The sequence below is a fragment of the Octopus bimaculoides genome, chromosome 1, assembly GCF_046866305.1.
Source record: "Octopus bimaculoides isolate indiv1 chromosome 1, ASM4686630v1, whole genome shotgun sequence".
NCBI classification, from domain to species: Eukaryota; Metazoa; Mollusca; class Cephalopoda; order Octopoda; family Octopodidae; genus Octopus; species Octopus bimaculoides.
The window spans coordinates 165831372-165840177 of NC_142928.1; the positions used below are offsets into that span (position 1 = coordinate 165831372).

Consider the following 8806-nt stretch of genomic DNA (forward strand, 5'->3'; position numbering starts at 1 on the left):
GTAAACACACCACCATCGGTTGTCAAGCGATGTTGGTGGGGGGGGGGGGGGGGGAACAAACACAGACACACAAACATATACACACACATACATATATATATATATATATATATATATATACATATATACGACGAGCTTCTTTCAGTTTCCGTCTACCAAATCCACTCACAAGGCTTTGGTCGACCCGAGGCTATAGTAGAAGACACTTACTTGCCCAAGGTGCCACGCAGTGGGATTGAACCCGGAACCATGTGGTTCGTAAGCAAGATACTTACCACACAGTCTCTCCTGCGCCATATATGCACTTATGTGGCAACAGAGGATGCATCATCCAGAAGGTATGAAAGAAATTAACATCCACAATGAAGCATATATTGGGGTATTCCGCTCACAGTTGTAAAGATATGAGTTCGATTCCCGACAGTGCGTTGTGTCCATGAGTAATTCACTTATTTCACGTAGCTCAAATTCACTCAGTCAACTCAAACGCACGTGGCGGTGTGGAAAGAAGTTTGCCTCTCAACCACATGGTTTCCCTCTTTTAGTTTCCCTCTTCCAAATCCACTCACAAGGCTTTGATCAGCCCGAGGCTATAGTAGAAGACACTTGCCCAAGGTGCTGCGCAGTGAGAATGAACATGGAACCATGTGGTTGGTAAGCAAGCTACTAACCACACAGCCACATTGATATTATATATATATATATATATATATATATATGTATATATATATATATATATATATATATATATTGCATATAATATATTTCTATGTGTGCATAAATATGTACATATATACATTATACGTATGTATATATATGCATGTATACATACACAAACATGCACACGCACACACACACACTCACACATATACACATACATCTACCCATATATCCACCAACCTCTATGTCTTCACCATAACACGTCACTCCCTGTATGCCAGCTGTTAACTATAATAATTAATTCTAATCTCTTGACATCCTTAACTACACTGTAATGGACCTTATTCACTCCATGAGGTTTCACCAAGATGCTGCACAGCGTTTTCGATTTTGTTTTGTTTTTGTTTTTTAAATGTTTGTTTATTTTTTTCTACTTCATTATGTGCTCATGTGTATGTTCGTGTGCATGCATGTATGTATGCTTGTATGAATGCATGGTTGTGTGCGTGTGCATCTATATATGCATGTATGCATCTGTGTATGTCTTCATGTATGCATGCATGTCTGTATGTATGTCCTTTTCTGGATTTAGATGTGTATATATCAGCATATTGTGTATGTTTGTTTGCCTATATGTGTGTATGTGTATGTGTGTGCGTCCGTGTGTCTGTGTGTATATAGATAGATAGATAGATAGATAGATAGAAATATAGATAGGTATGTACATATATACAAATATACATATTTCAGTACATTTTTGTATACATATATATAAATACATGTACACGTGCGTGTGTACATATATGTGTATGTGTTGTGTGTGCGTGTTTGTGTGTGTGTGTATGTGTGTCTGTGTCTGTGTGTGTTTATTTACATACGTATATATATATATATATATATATATATATATATATATATACACACATAGACATATACATGTAGATATACATGCTTACATTTACGCACATACCTACATTTACCTTTATACATTCTTGTAAATAGAGACACATACACTTATACACACGTGTACAGATAGATGTGTATATAGATATAGTATATAAATATATATATATATATGTATATATATATTTATATATATATATATATATATATATATATATATATTTATATATATATATATATATATATATATATATATATATATATATATATATATATATATATATATATATATATATATATATATATATACATATATATATACATGTATGTGGGTATATATATATATATATATGGATATATGTGTGTATGTATGTATGTATGTATGTATGTATGTGTTTATATGTGTATGTGTATTCGCTTCTGTATGCGTACATGTGTGTTTGCATGGGCCCATGAAGTATATCTATCTATCTATATATGTATGCTAGAAATGTGTCTGAACGCTTGTCTGTGTCAGTAGGTGCGAGTACGCAGCAGTATGCGTGTGTATGTATGTGTGTTTTTATCTCAATAGTGTTATGTGCATGTGTATATATGTGTGTATGCTAGGGTGGATAAGAATGTCTTGCGTTCCGACTGAGTATATAAGGAGGAGCATTAATTTTTTTTTTCTTCTCTTCACAAAAGCACGCCAATTTAATTAAAATTGACATTTTGAAAGCTTTTAATGATTTTAAATATGGTTTCCCATTTCTTTAATTGCAAACGTTATCAAACATAAGAAAACATCTCTGAATTGATTGTCAAACATTTCTTGCCTCTATTATATCTTGGATAATATGTGTATGTTTGTGTGAGTGTGTGTGTGTGTCTGTGTGTGTGTGTGTGTGTGTGTGTGTGTGTGTGTGTAAGTGTGATGGAGAGGAAGAGGAGGGGGCGCTTTGTTTTATTTTTTTCATCTTAATCATTTTAATTTAGATTCGTTTTGTGTATTATGCATACTCACACACATACATACACTTAGACATATATATATATATATATATACATGCATACATATATATAAACATATATGCATATATACATATGCATACATACATACATACATCCACATATTTGTGTGCGTGTATATATATATATATATATATATATATATATATATATATATACATGCACATATACATGTATAGTCATTATCATATAATTATATTCATCACACCTTCTAGACACTGTCTCCATTTTTCTCATTGACTTTTCTTGTCTTTGGAGAATTTTCTTTTGAATAGAGGGTGGGAGTGAAATTGTTTTCTTGTTACTGTTGTCACTTTTAGATGTTTGGTTGACTGGGTGTGTGGGTAGGTGTTGAATATCTTGGGGAGTCTCCCCCCCCCCTAAAATGTACCCTCAGCACACCCCTCTCCCATCAATGTCACACAACCTCCCACCAACACTGGTGCCTCCCCCAACTACCTCCAGTACCACTCCTACATCTATTGCGATTACAATCCTATTTCCGACTCTTCAGAGACTTACATTCATCAGATGAGATGATATGTGGTGGTGGTGGTGGTGGTGGTGGTGGTGGTGGTGGCGGTGGTGGTGGTGGTGGTGGTGGTGGTGGTGGTGGTGGTGGTGGTGGTGGGGAATGTTGATTATGATTTTGATAATTATGATAATAACCGTGATTGAAGTTGGCATCATCAGCATCATAACAACCCTCAGCCCCCGCCGCCACTACCACCACCACTACCACTACCACTATCACTAGTAGCAGCAGCAGCAACATTGGTTTTGAGCTCGTTGGCATTCCGCATCATTGTATTCACCGCGTTTAAGCTTCATTAGCATTAGCATCAACATTATCATGACTGTCACCTCAAATATTTTCAGTATCATCATCATCATCATCATCATCATCATGCTCAGTAGCTGTAACAGCAGTAGCAGCATAGGGATCACTCCCATACCAACATCTCTGTCATCACCATCATCAACATCATCATTAATATCATCATTAGCAACATCATCAGCATTATCATCGATATACGGCGTATTTATCAATCAGTATATTTGCACGTTGATAATTTATTCAATTGGCATTAATCTCTACATCACTCTAGTACAGAAGGACTGGAATATACCCATAAACCTTCCCTTTGTTTTGTGCTCATGTCATAAGTGGTCATCTGAAGCTTGGTGCATGTACTATCAAGGCGATCATCTTACAGTGCAACTTACCTTATTTTTACGAATAACAATCTGACTAATTTTGTCATTTGTTCGCCAGTTTGACAAACTGAAAATTCATAGATATCTTCTACCTTTCACTTGTATTAGTCACTGTATTGTAGCCATGCTGGGACACCACCTTCAAAGTTTCTGCCAACGGAAGTAGTCGGCAACAACTAAATAACGTAAAACTTGTACACCTGACTGTGTGTTGTAACTTCTATTATTTCAAGTCGAAACTCAAATTCTAAATTTATAAAAATCTACAAGCTGATTTCTACTTGTCTTATCTCTATTCGTCTTTCACCTTTCTTTCGTCTCTCAAACCCGAAAATATTTGGTGGGGTGAGATGGGGGTGGGGGTTTGATATGGGATTTTTCATTTCATTTTGTTTTGTTTTGTTTCTTGCTTTTATATATATATATATATATATATATATATATATATATATATATATATATATATATATATATATATATATATATATATATATATATATCTTACCTTTTGTATGTAGCCATTTTGGATTTTGCTTTTATTTGTTACAGCTTTGTTTTCCGATCTATTTTGCTGGGCTATAAAAAATACAAAATACTAACAGTAATAATGATAATAATAATAATAATAATAATAATAATGATGATGATGATGATGATGATGATGATGATGATGATGATCGCAACAAATATAGATATAAAATAAATGCAAAGACAAAAATGAAATAAAGTAAAAATAAAATATAATGAAATAAAGACCTTTTGCGGTAATCTTGAAGTATTTTAGATAGTTGTGTGTTTGTGTGTGTGTGTGTGTGTGTGTGTGTGTGTGTGTGTTATCAGGGCGTTTTCTAATCTGGTTCAACGAAGTCGAGTCAGAAATTAGACTTATCATTTTTATGTTTACGCGCTGGGCTTAACTCTTTAATGAACGTTGTATTTAGTTTTTTCCACACTGCTGTGTCTTTTTTTTTTTTTTTTTTTTTTTGTATTTTGTATTTTTTTATTACGATAGAATGACTTTATATTGACTCTTGTGTATTAACAATACTGACAACGCAGCCCACGAGGGAGCCTTCATACGGTCACTTGATCTGCTAGAAATAACTCCCCAAATTGCCTTCAAATCTAAACTTATTGTCTTTAAAAGACGGTAATCAAGTAGAAGTGGAAGTGCTAGTAGTAGTAGTAGTAGTAGTAGTAGTAGTAGTAGTAGTAGTAGTAGTAGTAGTAGCAGCAGCAGTAGTAGTAGTAGTAGTAGTAGTAGTAGTAGTAGTAGTAGTAGCAGTAGCAGCAGCAGCAGTAGTAGTAGTAGTAGTAGTAGTAGTAGTAGTAGCAGCAGCAGCAGCAGTAGCAGTAGTAGTAGTAGTAGTAGTAGTAGCAGCAGCAGCAGCAGTAGTAGTAGTAGTAGTAGTAGTAGTAGTAGTAGTAGTAGTTGTTGTTGTAGTAGTAGTAGTAGTAGTAGTAGTAGCAGTAGCAGCAGTAGCAGTAGCAGTAGTAGTAGTAGTAGTAGTAGTAGTAGTAGTAGTAGTAGTAGCAGCAGTAGTAGTAGTAGTAGTAGTAATGGAAGCAGCAGCAGCAGCAGTAGTAGTAGTAGTAGTAGTAGTAGTAGTAGTAGTAGTAGTAGTAGTAGTAGTAGTAGTAGCAGTAGTTTTTGCTTTTGTTTTGTTGTTATTGCTCATTGTGTATATTAAATGGTACTTTTTCTGACGTGGAATTTCTTTCAAGGTATAACTTCTAAATGTAAGAAAATATAACTAACGTCCAACTTAGAATAACCAAATCCAAGAAGTACGACCTTTTATTTATTTATTTATTTATTTATTTATTTATTTATTATTATTATTATTATTATTATTATTATTATTATTTTGACAGTAGGATGCCGGCATCTGATATCTGCCCTACTTCGTTTTATTCCTTCAGCGTCGCTATGACATAACGTTTTTTTATTATATTAATTTCAAATGTTTACACAAGGCTAGCAATTTCAGATGAAAGGATTAAGTCGATCACATCGACCCCAGTGCTCAGCTGATACTTATTTTATCGATCCTGAAAGGACGAAAGGCAAAGTCGACTTCGGCGGAGTAATCCTGTTTATTATTGACATTTCTACAATATTGGTTTGTCCACATTAAAAATAGTCCTGCAAGTAATTAAACAAGTCTTTCTTGTAGAGATAGTTTTCTCTACATTTCATCCCATTGTTGTACGAGATGTTTTTAACTGTGAAGCTTTTACTTTGAACACCCCAGAGCTGCGCCCAGTTCTCGCTCATGTGACTAGGTGATTGAGTGAACAGTAATTCAGTGATCAGTGGAACGCCGTACAATCTACCACCTTTTTATAATAAGGGTTTCTGATTTAGACACAAAGCCACTTTTTGGTTATCTCACCCCCGTTATAATATTGGGTTATCTCCCCATGTTTTATGAGAAATATCGGTACTTTTGATTATCTCCCTCAACTAAAAAAAATTGTTTAACCCTTAATTTAAAAAAAGTGAAACGATGAAACCTCATATTGAATCTGATAATATTTTTATAACAAATCATACAAAACTGAAAATATTTATAAGCATGAAAACTGAAAAAACTAATACACACGGAAACTGAAATAAACATCTTATTGAATGTGATAACATTTTTATAACAAATCATAGCATGCCTATTGAGGAGGCCATAATTCAACAATGTGTTGAAGTATTGAATCAAAAGGATCTAACACCTTTAATCCAATCTCTTGTCTCATAAACTAAATGTTTTAGTGGGTAGATAACCCAGTTTTTTCATGGCAATATTTTAATGTGGGTGAGATAACCAAAAAGTATCCAATTCTGAAGAGAAGGGAGTCAGTTAATTGCATTGGTTCCATACTTAAGTGGTACTTTATTTTATCGAATCCAAAAGGATGAAAAGTCAAAGTTGCCTGCGGTGGGATTTGAACTCAGAGCGTAAAGAACCGGAGCAAATACCGCAAAACACTTTATTTTGACGCTCTAACGATTTTGCCAGCTTATAGCCTTACTACTTTCTTATTAGTTGTTTTAAATTTTTCTCACAAGGCCAGCACTTTTAAGGAAGGTGGGATAGACGATCCATTGACCTCAGGACTTAACCGGTACTTTATTTTATCACCCTCAAAAAGATGAAAGGCAAAGTCGACCTTAGTGGAATTTTAATTCGGGTGTTTCAAACTTTGGTGCAAGTGCAGCAATTTTGCGGGGAAGGGACACGTCGATTACATCGCCTCCTCTACTTGGGTTAAAACGCTGGGGATTAATGCAGCCGAAGTAGCTTAATCGACGCGTTAACGATTCTTGCCAGTTTCCCACCGGACTACTTTTTGAAATAATGACTTCTAATATAAGTACAGAATCACACATTCTGCAGAAAGGGAGAGAGTCGATTTAATCGGCACCAGTTCATAATTGGTACATGCGTTTCTTTGCGTATGTGTGTATGTTTCTCTACTTGTGTGTGTGTGTGTGTGTGTGTGTGTGTGTGTGTGTGTGTGTGTGTTTGTATGTGTGCGTATGTATGTCTGAATGCTTGTGTGTCTGAATATATTATTATATACGTGTCTGTACATATGTGTGTATCTTTATATGTACGTGCACGTCTGTGCGTGTATGCGTGTGTATGTGTGTGTGAGTGTGCGTGTGTGTGTCTGCATGCGTGTGTGTCTGAATGCATTACTATATACGTGTCTGTACATATGTGTGTATGTTTATATATACATGCACGTCTGTGTGTGTGTGTGTGTGTGTGCGAGTGTGTGTGTGTATGTATGTGTGTATCTGCATTCATGTGTATCTGAATGTAGTACTATATACGTGTCTGTACATATGTGTATATTTATATGTACGTACACGTCTATGAGTATATGCGCACGCGAGCGCGTGTGTATGCGTGCTTTTATGTGTGTGTGTGATAAAGAGAAATCAACGAATAGTCAGCTTGAATAGCAGTGACAACAGTGTTTTAGTAAGAAAGTGTAACAGTGCAAAACACACGCAAAGGAGTGGGTGGCAAAAGAAAGAGAATGAAGAAGGTTGAGAAGAATGTGAATAAATGAAACGCAAGAACAACTATAGTCCTAAGGAAGAAAGACATGGAAGAAGGAAGGAAAGAAATGATGAAAAAGAGACCTTAACAAACCAGCAGTAATGTTTGAACACGTTTCCTTCCTGACTGATATCGATACTAAGTTTCCGTGTTGTTATGAAACTTCGCACCCTCTCCAAATGCCATACGACACTAGGTATCGATCTCCTATCGATACCTACACACTCCTGTGGATATAGGTTGACTGGTGTGGAAGTCACGAAGTACACGACAGTGTAGGAGACGGTTCTGCGGTTCTGTTGCAAAATACAACTTACATCAACGCCTATTCAAATTACATGCACAAGTATGTATGTATGTATGTATGTATGTATGAGTGTTTGCATAACTATCTAAGCACATACACATGCACACACTCAAACAAACATACAAAGATGCAAATATATATATAGGTACATCTCAACTTACGTCGTTTCGTGTTACTTTTTTTCGACTTTACGTAAGAAGAAATTGATGGAAAAATATACACTCTAACTCGAGTCGATACATCCGACTTTACGTTGATCTCAGTTGAACATATTTCAAAGCATAAAAGTTTTAATAAAACACCTAACAACCAAGACTGAAATCAAATAAAATACGTGTAAATATGTACAAATCATTTATTAAAACGGATAGAAGGTAACTTCCTTTAATGCACAAAGTTACAATGTTTACACTTATATGGATGTATATATATATATATATATATATATATATATATATATATATATATATATATATTGTTGACGTCATAAGAATCTATGAACTTTCAAGAGAACGTTAAATAATTCGTTTTTGGAATAGTGTATCTCGAAGCACAAAGCCTTCAATGTTTTCTGTCCAAAAGGGATTTTGAACCCAGCATTATTTACATGCGGAGATCTATCCATTGTTCCAAATTATAT

General features: G+C 34.9%; 1 long non-coding RNA gene across 1 annotated transcript in view; it reads right to left on the minus strand.

Moving 5' to 3' along the window:
- LOC149137845 (uncharacterized) overlaps positions 1-8534 on the minus strand; it is a 68210-nt gene extending 59676 nt beyond the window's left edge. The window contains exons 1-2 of the long non-coding RNA XR_016240636.1: positions 8328-8534; positions 4298-4368 (exon numbers count right to left, since the gene is read on the minus strand). This is a non-coding gene — a long non-coding RNA (uncharacterized LOC149137845). The remainder of the gene's footprint in view (positions 1-4297; positions 4369-8327) is intronic.
- Positions 8535-8806: the final 272 nt, after the last annotated feature.